The sequence below is a fragment of the Chamaea fasciata genome, unplaced genomic scaffold, assembly GCF_029207755.1.
Source record: "Chamaea fasciata isolate MVZ Bird 193981 ecotype frontalis unplaced genomic scaffold, bChaFas1.0.hap1 SCAF_1, whole genome shotgun sequence".
NCBI classification, from domain to species: domain Eukaryota; kingdom Metazoa; phylum Chordata; class Aves; order Passeriformes; family Sylviidae; genus Chamaea; species Chamaea fasciata.
The window spans coordinates 150078680-150096981 of NW_027094086.1; the positions used below are offsets into that span (position 1 = coordinate 150078680).

The window sequence follows — 18302 nt, forward strand, 5'->3', positions numbered from 1 at the left end:
TACTTTTTTTTTTTTTTTCCCCAAAACGACAGCAAGAAACTAAAATTGAAATTATTTCACTGAAGGATATGGACAGGACACGGGCACATCTCCTGGCGATACATTCCACCAACTCTCAGTCATAATTCTGGGGTAGGACTGATACCCTGCACAACAGTCAAATATTTGAGTTAATACAACAGAATCATCTTACAGTTAAATAATCACCAACAGAAAATATTTCAGAACGTGCTAACCTCAGTACCAAAGACAACAACAGACCTTTAGGCATCCTACAAATTTTATTAATTAAAATGGAGTCAGGAATGATCAACTCCAAAATAGATTTGTACCATTTAGAAGCCCACCTTGCCATGGCTACATCTGATCTATGGCAACAACACAACATGGAATTTAAAGGGCACTTTGACCAGATAATGTGGCAAATGAGGGACTCACCTGAGTGTAGGAGTGGAGATAATAAAAGGAAAAGTTCCTTGTCAGTCACTGTGCAGAGAGCATTAAGTAGAAAAGAGCCTTAAAGAGATTTTTTTTCAAGGCAAACAGAGCACAAAAAAAAAAAATCAAATAAAATTGACTTGAAGCAGGGAAAAAAGGGAGGGACAGAATAAAAGGAAGGCTGGATCAGAGGAGAAGGGTTTAGAAATGCTTGAAGAACTGCCCATACTGATGAGGGATATAAGGCAGGAAAACGCCTGCTCCTGGAATAAATTAATTTTTCTTTTATACTACTTGAATGGAAGTAATTAGGCTTGGAATGAAGTGTGAAATGCCTTGAATGAACAACCTTAAATGTGTCTCCCGCTGAAGTTTTGGGGATGGGTCTCAGAGACTCTGGTAAACTTCACAGGCTGGTGGAGGGGAGCCTTTGTTCTGTGGAGAGGCACAAAAGGTTCATCATTACTGCTCTACAGCCTGGTTAGGCCCAAGGAATGTGGGGGGCCACAAAAAAGAATCCAAATCATCAGAAAGCAGGACCATGGTTGAGTTAGGAAAGGTCTGTTATGGCTGTGTCCTCTGTTTGGGCAGCTTCAGATGTATTATCTCCCTGTGAGACCGCAGTTAACTCTGGCTGATGGTAGTGAATGTGTAAAATTACCTTTATTATTTTGTTTAAAAACCCAGAGTTTGCAAAAACTGTCTCTCTCGGTGAGAAGAGTTTCTTCTTTAATAGTGTCTTTGGAGGGAGGCTTGCACATTCCACACCTTTGGAGCCTCCAAGTTTCATTTCAACTCCATGATCATTGTGGACTCGATATTTTCTGAGCCTGAAAATTGCTAGATCGTCCCAAGAGAAACTTTTCAACAGTTTTTCTTTTTCCCAAAACAATGTTGTGTAAACAGTATTCCTTTCCCATAACAACAGGTGTTGTTTGCTATTTCTATTACTTAGCCAATGGGAGAGGTGTCAGTCCTATGGATGAATAACGTCTTCTTTGCAGAGCATGTTATAAAAAGGCTGAGTGAATTGTAAATAAAACCTTCTGATTTCTACTGCCATCTGACTGGAGTCAAGCATCTTTATTTTGTGTCCTATTGTGATTGATCATGGCATCTGTCTGACCAGCATCTCCTCCAGCTCCATTTGTAGGGTTGAAAAGGAGCAGGTGCTCCAAGGAGGTGCTGCCATGAGGGACAGCTTCCAAGACTTCTGCTTAGAGCTGGTTTCCTGCAGAACAAACACACAGACATCACCGTGCCAGCCACCAGCACCTGATCTCCTGACACCGCAGTCACTGGCTCAGAATTTGGGGGCTCCAGGTGTTCTTGCTGCCAAACCGTGTGATAGAGCAGGTTTCTTCTGCAGAACTGAGCCCCGGTGTGTTTGAAAAGCACTCACTGGAATATTTTAAAATTTCCCAAACAGGGATGAGTGGGAGATTGTTGAAATCTACAGCCCTGGTCAGTGCACCACATGGAGACAGTGAATTTTTTGTGCAGCCTTGTTAAACTTACTCTTTTTGCTGTGTTTCTAGGGCAACATCTCTGCTTCTGAGGCAAGGCATGAAGCACACAGCTCCTCCCATTCCACAGGGTTTTCCATTTAGAAAGATATTCTCTTTGGGCCCTGAGGGCAATCTCAGAGTTACCTAAAATTAGTGCTGTGTTAAAAAAAAAAAAAAAAAAAAAAAAGTTCTTTTAATTGTTTCTTATTCTCTTTTATTGTCAATAAAACCTAGGAAATTCTCCAGGTTCAACCTACCCACAGTGTCAGAGCTGCAGATTAGACCAAACGTGTTCTAGTGCTCATTAGATTGAAAATGTGACAATGGATAGCAAAGCAAACCCAGTTCTCTGTCATCTGTGCCACCACAGCTCTCTGGGGCTATTTGATCAATTTATTGGGCCGTTTTTTGCAGCATTGCTTCAGCTGTTCTCCTTCAGCTCTGTCTTGACTGGTATAGTCTTGTCCTCATTAGGAAAAATCAAATTAATTTTAAATACCTTTTTATAGAGACCTAGAATGGTTTGGGTTGGAAGGAACCTTAAAGATCATCCAGTTCCATCCTCTGCCATGGCAGGAACAACTTCCACTATCCCAGGTTGCTCCAAGCCCTGTCCAACCTGGCCTTGGACACTTCCAGGGATCCAGGGGCAGCCACAGCTTCTTTCGACAACACATCCAAGTACCTTCATCTGTGGATCTCAGTATATATAATTAAGTATTTAAAAGTAAGTATAATTAACAAGTATAAAATATTCTATTTTAATTCAGTGCTGCCTATGAGACTAATTAGTGTAATGGCTCAAGAGAACCTTTTGATCATTGAAGGTGAGAAGGGACACCAATTTCTTGTAACTCTGAAGGAAGAAAGTACAACCAGCCCCCCACAAAATCAGACCTTTCAAGTCCAGGGCCAATATGATGAAGCTCATTTGCCCCAGAGGGGATTTTTGTGACTTTTATTATTCAGAAAGTACTTCAACAGATTCCTGAGATGGGAGACTTAGAGACAAGGAACATCTTAATTTTTCTATTTCTCTTTGGGTTAATGAAATAGACATTTGAAATAATTTCTAAGAAGCAAGAGATACATGGAATGCAATTAAAATCTTGATATTTGTTGTTCCTGGTAATTACTTTTAGCTGAGTGTTCAAAGCAATCCTGGTTCTAAACACAGTGAATGCAGTGGGTCAGGTAAATGATTCAGTAATTACTGAGGGTTTTGTGTGGCAGCACAAGGAGCACAAGAGAATAGAGGCACCAAAGAATTTGTTTTACCATAAATAAGGGGCTTACTTTTCATTTTCAGCCCAGCTCCCCTTGTGCCCCTTATCAGCAGTGTGTAAGGAAAAGGCAGAATTTTAATCCCAAGATTTGTTCAAAAACAGTTGTTTACCAATAGAGCTCGGGTGGGAAAAGCAGACCAGAAGAAGCAAGGGATGATGAATGGATTGACAAAACTGCAAACATCTGGACGGGTTCTGCAGCAGGATCTGCTTGACAAGAGCAGACCAATATTTATGTTCCCAGCACTGAAGGAAGATTATCCTTTGCTACCTTATCAAGGTGTATTGATCTCTTTGCTTCACACTTCATCACTGCAACATCTAAAAGCAAAATCTAAAAAATGATCAGAAGAACTACAACTGAGGCTGATAGATCTCTTTTTGCCATCTTTTTGAGAGAACTCTTCTGACAAATTCCAAGTTATTTGAGTCCTAAAAATTACCCTTGGGTTGGGAGTTTGTGAACTTTGAAGCAGAATGTATGGAAATAACTTTTTGTGGCAGATTATCTATCTGGAAAATGGGTTTAATGATATATTTTCTCTCTCCTTTCTTTCAGTTCTGGTAATTAAACGTTTACATGACGGTTTATATTAAATCACTGGGACAGGATCAGGCCTCTTGAGAGGCAAATAATAAGGCTTATGTCTTTATTAAATGACCATGTCAGAGTGTTATCTTTCCTCCTGAATGATCTTCTAATTATTATTTTTTAAAAATGCACTTAATTGAAAAGGGGAACAAATGTTTCAGCCTCGGGACCTCATCTCAAGGTTGCACATTGCACAAAAGTGCATTTTGAAAACCCTTTTGTACCAACTGTAATTAGAGATAATTGCCAGCAGCCTGGCTGTTCATTTTCAGGAACTAGGCACAGGTTATCTCTGCTCAAAATGCCCATTTCACTGTGCCTGCTCTGTTGTATTTTCATAGCAAGGACCTCTCCAGTTTTACTTCAGGATGTGAAGAGATAATTTATAACCTGGCTGAACACAGGGCACTTAAAAATGTGCAGTGTGGAGAGCCCACTCCAGCTCTGCTGCTTGGGAGGTGAGTGGTGCTGCTGCATAAAATTAGATTGTGCCTGATCAAATGAATCCAGCTACTGATTCTGTTTTCTGGGGTCTCAGGAAAGGAACTTTGCTCTTTGTGTGACTGGAGTAAAGCCACTCAACTCTGGCAGTATTAATTTGCACGCAATGGAAAATCAGGTTGGACCTCCTGGACACCTTGTGGGGATAGTTGTGATGATGATGATGATTAGGAGATAACTATCATATCGTATATTTATACAACCTCCAGCAGAATATTAGCTTTTTTTCCTGCCAGTCTCTCTGTGTATGCTATGAAAATAAAACCATTAACACAGCCTGAAAGTGCAGATGTAAAATACATTTTGACCTGTCTTTACATCTCTACCTGGGTATAGAATTATTGAATCCTGGAGTCATGAAAGTTGGGAAAAAACCTCCAGGATCACTGAGTTCAAGCATTAACCTTGGGCCCTGCCAGGCCCAACCATTACCCGTTTCTCTGAGTGCCACATCTAAAAATGTGGCCATATCTATTTACAAACACAGTACTACACCTCATATTTCTGCTTTCACTGGCTCTTCGACATAATTAAATTTCAGATCAATCTCTTACAGTTGTGAAAATGAAAAAAAAATAGCAACCTTAAAGAACTTGAAATCTTGACTCCAAATCGTGGAGTCATTATTCTGGTTGATATTCATTTCTTTTACTTTGAAGGAGGAACTTCTCTTTCCTGGGAGCTGTATTTTACTAAAAAAAATTAAAATGTTATCTTGAGAAAAATCTGTTACAAATGAGTGCTCAGGAAATGTAGAGCTCGAGGGCTGGGATGAGAAATGGAGGCACAACCTGTGACTTACAAGGTATTAGCAACAGAAAGGTGAAATTTCCCATCCCTTTGTAAGTATCCTTTTATCTTTGCCCTTAGGAAAGATCAAAGGGAGTTCATGTTATTTCTATTCATGCTCAGAGCTTTGTAAGTTGTACAAATATTTTGCCTAATGCAGTGTTAGAGCCCTTTGGGAGCTGGACTGAGTCCACTCAACACATTGCTCAGGATAATTTTGTCCATGCTTTTTCATCTCTTTATGAAACAGTTCTTGGTCCACAGGACAAATTCTTTACCATATTATTGTACAGAGCCAGGAGCCAAAAAAAGCAGTAATTAAACAGAAAATGAGCACATAATTTAGAATTTCTTCACATAAGATTTTAAGAAGTAAGAGCCTAAAATCTAAGCCCCAGGATTCATGTCTTGAGCATTGCAAGAACTCTTGCCCTCATGACTTTCATCAAGACTCAGAGAACAACTCTCCTGGAAGCTTATAAGACAGACAGGTCCTGATACCTGTCTTTAATTAATTAAAGATCCTTAAATGAACTACCTTCTGCTGGGAATGTCCTTGAAATTCATGCTGGTTCAATGCTGACAGAGGGAAGCTTCAGGTTTTTTGCAAGGTGTTGCACAGCGAGGGGCAGAATGCAAGCTGAAATTTATAGTCCTTGCAATCACAGAGAATCAGTAACGTTTGTGAAAAGAAGCTGAAGGATCACATTTATTTAACATGGCAGGTACTGCTCGAGCAAAATCGTCTGTGTCTGCCTCCCTCTCCTGTGACATGGTGAACCTTTTGCTGCTCCACTTCTTTATTCTGCATCCCAATGAGCCCAGCTATTCGTTTGTGCTTGGGAAGGATTATTTTCACCCATTAGCCCCCTTTATCTCCATGTGAGAAATATCAGATCTTGAAATCCTATCCACCCTTGATACATGAAAAGGTTGTTTAATGAAAGCCTTAGTAAGACACTAATTATCCAGCTAGATTTCTAACTTGTGCAGGAAGAGGTTGAAAACTGCAGCACAGAACAGAATTTGTGCCTCTGGTTCAAAAGCAAGGATAATCTACTGAGCAAATGCTTAAAGTCTGGTTGTGCATTGGCTTGAGGCTGCACACAGGTTATGGGGGTCTGAGGAATCGTGTGTGTAAGGCAATCCCCTCATCATTTAATTTCCTCATTCAGCCAAGTGAAATGTTTCTGCATTTTTGACACTGGAAAGAGCAGTTCAAAAAAATGTACAGTCATCTTTTTTTTTTTTTTCTTTTTAAATGAAGAAATCCTCTGTTTAAAAGATAGGAATTTTTATTCTGCTAAGCAATGCAGTTAATTAAATTTATGGTAATTTTTACTTACATGACCACACTATTACCTTTCACACTAAAATATAAATTCGAGGAAGAAATGGAGTTCATGAAATTACTGAAAATGGCTTTCTTAATGATTTTCATTCCAAACATCTTTGGAAACAACCTTGATAGCATTTTGAATGGGTTTTAAATATTCCATTGCAGTAATAGAAGACTTAGCCCTGCACTGTAAAGAAAGGGGAGATTATATAGCTAGAGAAATAAGGAGAAACTTTGAGATAATTTTGATTTTTGTGTTAATGCTGGAGGAATGAACATTGTAAGCTTTAAGTAACTGCTTCAGTTTAATGGAATGAAGAATATAATATACTGAGAAATTAAAAGTATCTTGATGTGGTTTTAACAACTTGAGGGAACAGAGTAATTAAACAAATAACTTTATTTATACAAAATGAAAAACAACAACAAGTTTAACCATAGAAATGTTCACCAGATTGTGTTGGTTGCCCAGGGGATTTAAAAAGAAAAGAATAAAGATAGTCATTAGCAGAAGGCCTTGTAAAATCTGGCTCCTTTTCCATTCTGAAGATTCTCTGGTGTCAAATATTATGATTAAAATCCTGAATATCCAATTCTTATAATTGCAACACCAGCTGTTGCCCATCTCCTCTTTCTTCCTAACCATCCTTAGCAGACTTTAATATCCTCGGAGCATTTACCTCTTGTCTAATGATGATTGAACCTGGCCAAGGTATTTGATGAATAGTGGGGACTGGCAGACATGCAGCAGGGTTGCAGAAACTTCCTTTCCCTGAGGAAATCAATTAAAAAATGATGAAGGTTTTGTTTGTGCCTTGCATTTTATGCACTGGCGTTGCTGGGCAGGTGAAAAAGGAACTGGAAGCAAAGTTCGCTGCGGCATCAGAGAGAGAAGAGGTGTCCAGGGTTGCATGGAAGAGTTGGAGGTCTGCAGCCTGGTCTAGGGGAAAGTCTCCTTGAACAGAGCAGGGGGTTGGAACTGGATGGTGTTTGAGGTCCCTTCAAACCCAAACCAGGCTGTATTTTGATGGTATGGCTCCACTTCCAGGCCAATAAACATGAGGAAGGTCCAGGGACTGTCTAGAGTGTGTGCGCCTGCAAGACTGTCTCACCTGAGCAAGAGCTGCTTCCTAAAGGCCAAGTGAGGGGATGGCTGAGAAGCCAGACAGGCTTTTTAAATCTCTGCCAACTCCTTTCTGCCCTGCAGAAACAGCTGCTGTTTTCAAACCCTGACATTTCAGAGCTCACACAGCCTCGGTGCTGGTCAACCCAAGAGCAGCTGCTCTGAGCAGCCTCCCAGGGGCAGGAACACCTGCAGAAGGTTCTGTTTAGCTGGCATTAAAAACAAAACAAAACAAAACAAAATTGGAGTGGAGAATCAAAACCTGTCAGACTCATCTGCCGCTCCTTCCTCCTCCTTAGCCACTCAACACTTCTGCAAAGTTTTCTCTCAATGCAGCAACCGCATCAACCTTAGCAGGTTGGCTTAAGAGGAGAATCAAAATTCAAAGGATTATCTGATATCCAGGTGGTTCCCACCATTTCATCATGGAAACACACACCCTGGGATGTCTGTGAAACAACCACACCATGAGAATTCCTATATTGCTTGTCTCAAACCTCTTACAGAGAAATGTTTGTGTTTCCCTGTTTAGTCCATTTCTCGGGTGTGGATATGGCTCCCGTTCCATTCCACAAAATAAAAAATCCCCAAAATACAGAGAGCTTGGTTCATGCCACAGCCAGAGATAAAGATTTCCTGCTGTTTGAGACTCCTTTTGCCACCTGCATGTAAACAGCTGTAATGATCTTGAAGGGTTGATAGCTTAATCTCCTGGGAATAGTAAAGGTGAAAGGAAAATGTCAGGCTCTGACAGTAATTGCATAAGTATGATTAAGCTAAACTGCTGCCTACAAACTTTGATTGTGGTACAGCAAAGGAAAATGAAAATTATTTCCTGCTTCAGAGCAGCATGGAGGGAAAAATACATCCTAATTTTTAATATATCAAATGACAGAGGAATGATACCTCAGCAGTTTATTTATACAAATCCATTCAGGGATTTAGAATCATAGCTCAAGGAGAGTATTTTCATTGTGCATTACCCAGAGCCATCAAGGCTATAATTTAATTTGGGAGAATGGAAAGAAGAAGAAAATGTGGATTAAAATGGTGCTGTGTGTGTAAATAAAGCAGTGCATAGTGCTAAATTACAGCAGTATTAGGAGTAAATCGTGATTATTTTGGAAGCTGTGGAAAGACAGCAGAAACATGACCTGTTTTTCTTTTTCTTCTCTATTCTGGAGGGAGATAGGAATACTTAGATCAGTTCAGCAGTGTTCTCATCTGCCTTTGATTCAGCAGCACTCTCACATACTTATCCTCTTCAGATCCACAACTCAGATTAATTTGACCCAGCACCACTGACTCTACTGGAATCTCACCAATTTATTCTGAGAATTGGGCCTGCCCTGATTTCTTTTTCTTCCAGTAGCAGTTTGTGGTCTCTTGCTGCCTTGGCTCCTTTTTTTTTTTTTTTTTTTTTTTTTTTTTTATATTAAATATGTTGTTTCACAGCTTATTAAACCCTCTTTTTTGCAGACATTCAAGGCAACAAAGGTTAATGTGTCAGTTTTTTCTTCCTGGTATAAGACTTTAGGCTCGACCAAGGCCACCAGGGAATGACTTTTACAAATTGCTCATTGTTTATTTGAAAAAAAAAACTTAATAACTTCAGAAGAATTCAGCTAAGACATATCAAATAAATCCCCAATGGTTGATAAAAAACCAGAACACACTCTCTACTGGAAGATGAAAATAGTTCATAGTTTTACCCAGTCTGATCAGCTTTATGTGGGCTGCAAGGCTCAGAATCAAGTATTTCAGACAAAAGTGCAAGAAAATCTGAACAAATGCAGCACAGTTTCAACTGTTCAAAGAGATCCTGACCTTTTTTCCTGTAACTCTGTTATCCATAGGTTTTCCTGGAAATTCTCAGCTCCATATCCTGCAGAAGGCAGCTGGGTTGATAAAGAGTTGGGAATGTGCAGAAGCATTTGCTAATTGGTGTCTGTTACACCCAAATTATTGGTTTTAATTTTGCTCTTACAGGAAAGATAAATTTTCCAGAGCGAGAAGCTTGTAAAATGTGAATATAAATCCAAGAAAAATAAATCACAAAACCTGATTCAAGAAGAAAAGGTGAAAGAACCTTTTTTGAGGGAGAGAAGAAGGAGAGAAGACAGTCCTGTCGGGGGACAGAATAATCCTCCTTTCCCTTTCCTGAGCATCTGAGGTTTGATCTGGAGTTTAGCACTCAAAAGCCGAAACGTCTTGGAATGAAATAATTACTTCCTTGGGGCCAACCTCTCTGTGAAGGAACAGCATTCAAAATTAGACAATTTTATGACAGTGTCATATTTCGGTGGTTTTTCCAGCAACTTTTGACAAGGCTTGGAGCAGCCTGATCCAGTGGAAGGTGTTCCTGCCCATTGCAGGGGGTGGAACAGGATGATCCTGAAGGTCCCTTCCAACTAAACCATTCTGGGATTCCATGAAACACGAGGCATGAGGTTAGGTGGCCCTGATAACTCTGTTTTATAAAGCGTTAATTGGCTGGCCCTGCTCTCTTTCCCATGGTGGGATTTTCCTCCCCTCTCCTCATGATGCCCTGGGAAGGCTGAGCTGGAACAGAGCCTGGACAGAGCTGGAGAATAAAGTAGATATTTATTAAAAGGCCTTCAAGGATCCACCTTGGGCAGGACAAGAGCCTGGCCAGGGCTACACCCAAGATGGACCCAAAATGGTCACAAAATGGACAAACGGTCACCAGGTCTCCCACTTTGATCAGTTTTGTTCCATTTGCATCTTGGGGTTGAATTGTCCAATTCCAGCTGCAGGTGATGCAGTCCCATCCTTCTTGTTTCCTCCCTTCAGCCACCGTTGTTTGTGCTTTGGGGCCTGAACACTTGTGCCAGTTGTCCTTGGTGTGCAGCAGGAGAAGGATTTGTTTTGTGTCCCTGCTGTGTGCAGAGAGCTGAGTGACGCTGACTGTGAGCTCAGAGCTGCACCCCTGGGCACCACAGAACCTGAAACACATGGAAATAAAACATAAGGCATCACTTGGATGCCTGAAATGCAGATGTGGGTGATAATTTCAACCCCCAGGGCTGCACTGACCATCAGTGGACAAACCCAGGCAGTTTTTCAGCGTGGCTCATGTCACCTACCCTGGATTTCTAATTGAGGATGAGAGGAATTGGATCTCACTGTCCATTGACTGAATTGATCAGACTTTCTCAAGGAGCCCCATGGGAGCAGCTCAGGCAGAAATGTCTATTTTTTCCAGGTGCTTATGAATAGTGAAAGTAAATCCTTTGTGATAGATCTTGTCTCCTTTTTTTATCACTCAGATACTCAGAATCAGCTTTTTAGCCCAGAACCTTCTATTTGCTTCTCTCTTTACCTCATATTTTCCTTTTTTTTTTTTTTTTCTAATTATTAAAAAATATGTACACAAAATCCCAGTTGCTCTGGGAACTTCTTTCTTTCTTTTCCATATTCCCACCTAGAATTCTTTTTTTTTTTTTTTTTTTTTTTTTTTTTTTTTTTTTTTTTTTTTTTTCTCCCCAGGACTCATCATTATTTCCACAGCAACCAGGGGGATTCTCAAACCAAGAGTTGTTATTTCAGCTGAAAAATAAGCAGCAGAAGCAGATCCATGACTGCAGAAGCAGAGGTACAGCCTGCTCTCTTTTTCAGAATGTTTGAGCATCCCTTGTCCTGTTTTATTCAAAAGTCAATGACAGCCTGAGCAAATAAATATTTTCTTACATATTCTTGCTACTAAAAATGTATAATTCAGTATACTCTGGAAGAAAAAAAAAGCTCTTGAATCCTAAAATATTAACTTGAAATTTAAATGTGGACTTCTTGTTCAAATAAGCAAGAAAACTAAGGATAATTCTCCATCAGTAGGGAACATTTTTAATCCAGTTTATTTTCTGATATGGTCTGGAAGGGGTAAGTTATGATGCTGGTGCCAAACATTTATTAGACATGTAGGAAAAAAAAATCATGCTAACATTTCACCAGAATGACAATGAAGGAAATAATGCTGCTTGCCATGGGTGAAGAACCAGAGTGTTCTCAGTTGTTGTGTTATTTATTATAAGTCTTTGAGAGTGAAATCCATTTCACTGAGCTCCACAAAAGCATCCAAGCCACCTTCCTCAGTTCCCTCCAGAGTCACTGAAAAAAAAAAAAAAGACATCTCCAGGGTGTGACTTTACCTAGGCACCTTCTATTTAATATAAATTTATATTCCTGTAATATGAAGAACTAAATTTAAATAAATGGCCAAATTATTTTTTTTTCTCTTTAAAGCCCCAGTTCCTGTGTCAATACGGAGAGAGAAAAAACTTAAATATAATTGAAAAGGAAAATAAAAGTTTCCCCCTTTCCTGATTGCCACAGAACAGCTTTAAAACACGTTGTGAGGTCTCTGTAAAAAAACAAGAAGCAAAATACAAGGTTTTAATTGCTCTGGAGGTTTTAGTATTTATTTATACCTGTGAGAGATTTCATGACATGTAATCAGATCCCAAGGAAAACGTGACAGGACAATAGGAAATGGCTTCAGTTTGGGCCAGGGGAGGTTTAAATTGGGCATTAGGAAAAGAAATTCTTCATGGAAAGGGTTGTCGAGTGTTGAAACAGGTGCCCAGGGAGCCCCCATCCTTGAGGGTATTTAAATGTTGTGGCACTTGGCGACGGTGTCAGTGGTGACCCCCATGGCTCTGGAGCAAATACTTTTGACTCAGACACTCTTTCAACTTCAATTTACCAGACTTCTCCCAAAAAATTTCCTCCTGGGACTCCCTGTGCAGCTGGCAGCATGGTGGCCTGGCTGGGGACACGAGTCAGGGATCAGGTAAAGGTTAGAGGGGCACCCATTTTACCAGGAACAGCAATTAACTGTCCTTGTATGGATGTGGTCGTGGCTGTGGCAAATTAAATTAAACAGCTGCTGAGGTGCAGCTTTGCTGGAGCTTTTCCCAGGGTGAAATTTCAGGGACAGGGATGATACAGGTTAAGAAGTGGCCAGAGTCTAATAAGCCGCACGCTAATGTATCAGTCTCTGAGGGTCCAGCCTTTGCAGAGAAGTGGCTAATATTAATTAGTGAGATGGCATGATCGAGGGTGTCTCCAAAAATCAAAAAGGTTTTAATAAAGAAGGAAAAAAGTACAAAAACAAAAGCAAAGCTAAGCACAGTACAGAGACAAGTCTCCTACTTGCTACAACACCTCAAAAAGCCCTTCTACTTCCTTCGTGCTCCTTCCTAAATATTGAATGTTCTGGGAGGGACAATCTGGCTTGCTGCCAATAAGATCACCAAAAGGCTTTGACTTCACTCTCAGAGCCCAATCTATGCCCCTGTGCTGGCACTGAGCCAATTACATAAGAGAAAAACACAGAACTTTCTAGCGATCTTCCTAAAATGACTAAAGGTAAACTGAAACTCTTTCCCTATTTGGAAACACCTGCTGGGGGTGGGCAATGCATTCCTATACAGGGATTGTGGATCATCTGCTTTAAGGCACAGGCATAGCATCCTGAGTGTCTGTGGTTGGGGAAATTTCCACGTTCTGTGGCACAGCCGGCTGTGCTTGCTGTCACTCCAGTGATGTGCAGCCCAAATCAGCCATATCAGGACCAAACATGTCCCATTTTACTTTGAATTTCCAGGAATTCAGGCTGGACAAGTCTCCCATAGTCACTTCTCAGCTGTTAAGGGGGGTTCATCAGCTCAGATTTTGTGTGGGTCTGTGACCAGAGACCATGAGCACTACTCAGAGAATGGGATGTGCTCATTTCTCAGCTCCCACCCTTTCCATCCATGTTATTGCCAAGACAAATTCATGAGCTTGACAGAGCAAGAAAGAGACCCTTGGGAACCCCACACCTCTCCTGAGCTGCTGAAGGAAGTCTGGGAGAGTGGAGGCAAGGTGTGGTTTATTATAAAACACTTAAAAGCTTCAACAGAGCGAGGTCAAGGAGAAAGAAATCAAAAACAATGAGAAACAGAAACGGGTTCCCTCAGTGCTGCATTGTCTGGTCTAAGACAGCACAAATCAGGTGACCAGACTGTGTTTCTTCCCATCACAGGTGGGTTTTGTAGTCCGTGCATATTTTAAGGCAGGAGAACTTGAAGAAACAAGAACTTGAAGAAACCCAGGGGAGAGGGGTAAACTAGAACCGTGGAGCTCCTGGAGCAGGTCCAGAGGAGGACTGTGAAGGTGATGAAGGGGCTGGAGCATCTCCGTGATGGACAAAGGCTGAGACAGCTGGGGCTGCTCAGCCTCAAGAAGAGAGACTGAGAGGGGACCTCACCCCTGTGTGTCCCTGCCTGCAGGGAGGGCTCAGAGCAGAATCAGAATCAGGTCCTGCTCTGTAGGGTCCAGCAATGGCACCAGAGGAATGGGCAGGAACTGATGTCCCCCTGGACATGAGAAAGAACTTCTTCCCTGGGCAATGATCATGGAATGATTCTCAGGGATTGTGGTAAGGAAAGTGCCACACAGCTCTCTGAACTCTCTTTGTTTTTTTTTGTTTTGCTTTCTTTCTGTTTTTTTTTTTTTTTTTTTTTTTTTTTTTTTTTTTTTTTTTTTGTTTTGTTTTTTTTTTAATTTTATTTTCAGTGAGGACACCTCTTTAGCACGGCAAATTTTCATTGAAGATGAAGAGTGGCAGCGTTTTGTCAGCCAGCTCCCTGCTGGATACATCCCATCCAGCTCCAGCACTTGTACACATCCAATTTATCAGGAGCAGGCGTTTACTAGATCCCCAAATCCCCAATCCAGTGCTTAAATTTCCTTCTCTCTGAGAAGAGATTTTTTTTTTTTCTGTTCCTCTCTGAATCCATCAACCTAATTATTATGAACCGCTACAGCTGAGGCAAACAGCATCTACAACATTTCAATTAATGCTCTATTGAAAACACTTAGGACTGCATGCATCCACTCCAACCCTTCCATCCAGCCTCATTTTCCCCCTCCCAGCCTTCAAACGAGCCAGATGGAACAAAAAATTGTGTGCAGCAAACTTCCAGGTCACCACCGTGGGGCATGGAGAATGGATTGACATTGCACACCGCACAACAGAAGCTAATTTTGCTCTTCCCTTTAGTCCCTACTGAGCAGCTGAATCTGTCCCTGACAGAAAACAGCTCATGGTGACAAGTGGCTTTGTCTCTCAGTGTGGCCTGATGTTTAGCTCACCTTGCACGGTCCAAATATTTACCTGGAACCAGCATGGGGTTGCGGATGCTGTTGTTGATGAAGATTGGAGGATTCTGTGGAATTTTCTAGTCCCAGCTGGCATGTAGCCTTAGAAGGCTGTTGGAGACCTAAAAAAAGTCAAGAAATGCAGCTCAGCCTGGAAAGGGAGCTCCTCATCTTCCTGTGAGGAAGTTGGAATGATGTGGGCTTGGTCTCTTCTCCCTGGTAACAAGAGAAGAGAGGAAATAATCTCAAATTGCACCAGGGGAGGTTTAGATTAGATTTTAGGAAGTATTTCTTCACAGAAAGAGTGGTCAGACATTGGAACAGGCTGCCCATGGAAGTGATGGAGTCACCATCCCTGGAGGGAATTAAAAGATGTGTGGATGTGGCCCCTGGGGATGTGGTTTGGTGGTGGACCTGGCAGTGCTGGGTTAACATTTGCACTCAGTGATTTTATAGGCTCTTTCTAACCTAAATAATCCTTTGGCCCTACGAAATCTCACCTTTTCTGGCTTGGGACACCACAGAGAAAGCAACAATTCTTTCCTGATATGAAGGTAAAGAGAAGCATTGGAGTACAGCATATTTATTTCGCACCAGAAAATAACCTCCCTGAGGTGAAGAATTCTCAGATGAGGTGGCCTCATCCTCTGGGCCAAAGCTGCAGACTGAAAGGGACAAAGCTAAAAAAGAATCTGCTCTGTCACCTTCAGCTGATGTTTTGCACAGCTGGAAGCTGGGGTTGAGCAGGATCCAGCTCAGCGAAAATTAACCCTGACACTACAAACATTTAACTCTGGGGTGGACACCACCCTTTATGATCAGATCTAGGATAGGATTTGTGGTAATGCACCCCACACCCCCAGCAGGTGTTTCCAAATAGGGAAAGAGTTTCAGTTCACCTCTAGACATTTTAAGAAGTTTACCTAGATTTTTCCATACCCTCCTGGCAGTGATTGGCTCAGGGCCAAGAGACAAGCACCTATTGGACCTTGTCACTGTTCTTCAAGTCCTGTATCTCTCCTTCTTGGCAGCAAGCCAAATTGTCCCTTCTGGAACATTCAAGTATTTAGGAAGGAGCACAAAGGAAGTAAGAGGCTTTTTGGAGTGTTTCTAGCAGGGTGTCAGAGGCTTCTCGTTTGTTTTCTGTAACGTTTGTTATTTTTCCTTATAAAACCTTTTGCTTTACAAAACATCTCTGAAGAGCAGTCTCATTAATTAATTTCAGCCACTTCTCTGCAAAGGCTGGACCCTCAGAGATTAATACATTTACAGTTGGTTCATTACACTCTGACCACGTGCTAACCTGTATCAAGGATTCTCATTCCTGAACAAAACTTCTTGCCCTGTCAGCTTCACAGCTGTGCTCCAGAAGGACGTAAAATCCCTCCACGTCCTGCCAGGTTTGCCAGGCCTCTGTGGATGCCTGGTACCCACAAGCAGGTGAGCATCCCTAATACCAACAGGCACTTCCAGAAAGGTAAATAAATTCATCTCTTCCCTGAAGTCTGGCAGGATAAATTTTACCCACACGGACTCATTTGCTCCCATTCCTGGCTGTGTTTTTAATCGGTCCCCACATAATTGGAATAAAATTCCTGTTTTGTCAGAGGAGAAAAAAAAAATTCTCCCTGTTTAAGACTTGAATCTATTCCATTCTCAAAGGTTTCTCTAAGTGGAAATAAGCTGAAAAATTAACAGTGACAAATGTCATTAATATGTTGGAAGAGCTGGTAGTTTTATTTTCTACTGCGAAAAGGTTTCCATCCAAATAAGGGAATTTTGAAATACATTTTTGGTGAAAAATTAGCCAGTGGTACAATTCCAACCAGCTTCCTTTTCCTTCTTAGAAACATAATTCTTTTTTTCATAAAATGGAGGGAGAGGGGAATTATTTGTTTCTTTCTCTTTCTAGGTCATAATTTCATATTTTTATAACAGTCTATCAAACTGAGTCATTTGCTTGTTGTGGGAATGAGACATTAAGTGCATTACAAGAAAATACTTGCAAGCAACATCTTGCAATACTGATATTATTTACTTTAGCGAGCACCGTAGGAAAACCTCACAGGAAGATTAAATCAAACCTCCCTAGCAATTTCAACAAGGTTCCCTGAAAAGCACAAAAACCCCACATACAACAGTGAAATTCACTCCTACTGAAGGACCCTATAAATTTCACCAAACAACACTTGGATTGTCATTCTTTATCCTTCAATTATTTCAAGAAAGGTCACGATGTTGTTTTTTTTTTTTAAATTGTGATGATGATGATGATGATGATGATGATGGTCTCCAGTCTTGTGGGGATGTAGATCCCAAATAACCCAGGGTGCTGAAAAACCATTGGAGTCTTGCCTTAGGAACAATACTCTGGGAATTTAATGAGTGTTAAAGGTATTAAACTTTTAGAAAAAAAAATTTGTTTGTTAGTCTAATAAAGAGCCTGATCAGAAGGGATTAAGAAAAAAGTCACTAAGAACTAAAATTATGGAAAAGTTAAAAATTCAAAATTAGGGCAGACTGGAAAACTGTATTTAACGAGGGTGTGCCCAAAGTCACTGTGTACTAGACAAACCTTAAAAAAATCTTATTTTCCTCCAGAACAGGACTTGAGTTTAAAAAGAAGACAGAAGCAAGAGGAAATTCAAGGGGAACCAGCAACAACCTCCCAGAAGGTAGAGGAAGGAATCAAGATGATGAAAATATAAACTTCCTGTGCATCTGAAAAAGTCGGCAATATAAATGTTATTTATAGAGCACAGGGGTGTCTGGAGTGCTGACCATAACCAAGCACTGTGCTGTCAAGTTATTGGCATGTTAATGAACACAGAAAGCACAAAATCACAAAAGCCATTTCCTTCCAACACCTCATTTGATTTGGTATCTATTCTGCAACTGTTTGTTCCCAATAAAATTGCTGTGCCCAGCATGGACTGAAGAAAAGCACTGACTTCTGGATGAGGTTTACAACCTTCTTTTGTTGAAAAGTCACTCTTTTTTTTAAAGATTAGAATCCTAAACACCAGAAAATGTTTTCAGGTATATTTTCCTTTCAGAGGGAAATGGTGTTGACAGCCATAATCTGAAGTTTTCATGACAGAGAGATGTCTGAGAAATTGAAAACATTCCGAAAAGATATGACCAATTTTTTTTAATTATTTATTTATTTTTTATTTTATTTTATTTTTTTATTATTTTTAATCAGGGAAAAACAGAGGAAGAAAGGGAGTTAAAAGTCTGGGTTTTGAAGAAAAAGAGTGAACTTGATCTCCAAAATTTACATGTGGAGGCCATCACCCAGAAGTGATGAAGATTCACAAAGATTTACAGTGCCTTCCCGTGTGATCTTTTTCTTGGGCTCTCCCTTGTGCTTGGAAAGAAGTTCTTGTAAGTATCCAGAGTATCTCATCATCTTGCTGTAAATGTCCTTTTCACAGATACTGGCAAATATTTTGTCAGTCTGGTCAGCTGGGGATCATGACCCATGCTGCTGATATTAACATTGATAATTAAATTCAGAAATCTTCAAATCAGCTTTTCTCTGTGTTCTACTGTTTCTGTC

General features: G+C 40.6%; 2 long non-coding RNA genes across 3 annotated transcripts; one reads left to right on the forward strand and one right to left on the reverse strand.

Annotated features, from left to right (window-relative positions):
* Positions 1-309: 309 nt before the first annotated feature.
* On the reverse strand, positions 310-5728 carry LOC136297013 (uncharacterized). Of its 2 annotated transcripts, XR_010723065.1 has the most exons (4): positions 5653-5728; positions 3343-3439; positions 1957-2102; positions 310-1669 (listed from the first exon to the last, which is right to left on the reverse strand). It is a non-coding gene; the product is annotated as an uncharacterized lncRNA (long non-coding RNA). The 2 variants fall into 2 exon arrangements; XR_010723074.1 differs by lacking the exon at positions 3343-3439.
* A 5361-nt stretch (positions 5729-11089) lies between these two features.
* On the forward strand, positions 11090-18068 carry LOC136297070 (uncharacterized). Its single transcript, XR_010723089.1, has 3 exons — positions 11090-11192; positions 17342-17415; positions 17946-18068. It is a non-coding gene; the product is annotated as an uncharacterized lncRNA (long non-coding RNA).
* The last annotated feature ends 234 nt before the right edge of the window (positions 18069-18302 follow it).